Raw genomic sequence first — 2,045 nt, 5'->3', positions numbered from 1 at the left:
TGTGTGTGTGTACATGTGTGTGTGTGTGCCTGTGTGTGTGTGTACACGTGTGTGTGTGTGCTGTGTGTGTGTGTGTGCTGTGTGTGTGTGTGTGTGTGTGTGTATGTGTGTGTGTGTTTGTGTGTTTGTGTGTGTGTACACATACACGTGTGTTTGAGTGTTTGTGCACATTTTTGTGTGTATGTGTGTGTGTGTGTGTGTGTACACATATAGCTCGATCATTAAATAGACGGGCAAATAAGACAAATCAAGACCGGTGCACAAACATCAATCGCATATGCGTAAGACAAATGCAGTCGGGGGACTTAATAAGCACACCTGTGTGTCCAAAGATGCATTTTACATCGTCTACGTACCATATGCGAGTTGCTGAGATCGGTCAAGAGGGAGAAGATGTCGCCAGGAGTGCTTCTCCCGCTTCCCGGTGCGCCCGTGCTCATGTAGCCAGTTGCATTAGCCATAACTGGGAGACAGGTTCATATGCACTAATGTCTACTTGTCTAGTGATATTTAATCTGCTATGTATATATCCATTCAAAATTTGTCTAAAAGGTGAGGATTAGCTGTGCAATATGTACAACCCAATTGTTATTTTCCGTTGTCTCCCTCTACACAGAAATAGTAGAGAGAGAGAGAGAGGGGGTATATCTGAATCCTACTAACTTTGCACTCTAGATGTATTGGATACACTGATATATACAGAGTTATTGACGCTTATTCGCACTATCGTTGGGTGTAATCACTGTAACAACTAATGTATTTAGTACTCGTGCTCTGTTAAACCTTAAGAGTAAGAAATGTGGCTTTATTTCACCAATTCAGTGTGGGGTATTCACCGAATGTCCTCTACAGATATGTTCCAGATAATTAAACAGAACACTCCAGTTATCCCCCGTGGCTCACGGACAGTCCCAGACTGACAGACTCCCAGACTCCCAAGTCCAACACACACCGTGAGTTAATGACACAGCCCAGATGAAGGTATGTGTGATGAATTGGGAATTGGGGATTGGGGATTGGGGAATGGCCGACTCAACACTGGCAGTCTGGCACTCTGGCAGTCTAAGCCTCAATCCGTTAAAAAAGGTCCATTTAAAAAGTTATCGCTTATATATTTGATATATACACATTAAAAACCGGGACAAAAGGAACATATCTACTGTACATACTTAACAGGCCCATTACTGGGAATAACCATGAACACTTTGGATCTGAGGGCTCTGAATATGCACCCATGATGACAACAAAAGGGCCATCTCGATATAAACGTTGAGCGCAAATATAAAAATGTTTTCTTTATACACATCATCGTTTTTTAAGAGTAAAATAGAACGTTTGGGCTCTGGTGACTGCCAGGCGCCAGGCCGCCAGCCCTCGGGCTTGGCGTAAATATGTACTGGGCTTCTCCTAGGCTCCTGGCTGGCTGGCTGTCTGGCTGGCACTGTGGCAGTCTATAAAAAAAGTCTGACATTGGCTGGCTACTGGCTAGTCTGGCTTCTGAAGTTTTCTCTTCTTGAGTCTCTCTTAGTGTCCTCAAGTGTGTTGTCAGTTGTCGTTGTGTGAAATATTTTCGTACAGTGGTTATTTATTTATTTATTGAAATACGACTCAAACATGTCAATATGTACAAATAAAACAATAGGCCAATGAATTCTAATAGAAGTCCCAAACGATGAATGTTTGCGGCTGCGAGCCTGCGACTCTATTATTAGTCTAAAAAAACTAGAGTAGATACGTCTTTATGACTAATAAAATTGGGAGTCGTTCCAAAATAGCTATTTTATTTTATTATACAAAATAAAAGTCATTTGAAAAAGATAATCGGAGCTGTCAAATTTTATTTAGAAAGCGAAGCCTTTCCTTCCTACATATTTTAGGGTTTAGGGTTCTAGGGTTTTATTTTTTTAAACAAACTCTAAATATGTGTCAGAATCATGTATGTGACACGACTGATGACTCTGCACTGACATCATCATAAATAATTCATCACTATTCATAATTTTCAGGATAATATTTATAGAGAAATCTTAAAACATCAAACCACC

This window comes from Sphaeroforma arctica, assembly GCF_001186125.1.
Source record: "Sphaeroforma arctica JP610 unplaced genomic scaffold supercont1.602, whole genome shotgun sequence".
NCBI lineage: Eukaryota > Ichthyosporea > Ichthyophonida > Sphaeroforma > Sphaeroforma arctica.
This window is presented reverse-complemented; position numbering follows the sequence as displayed.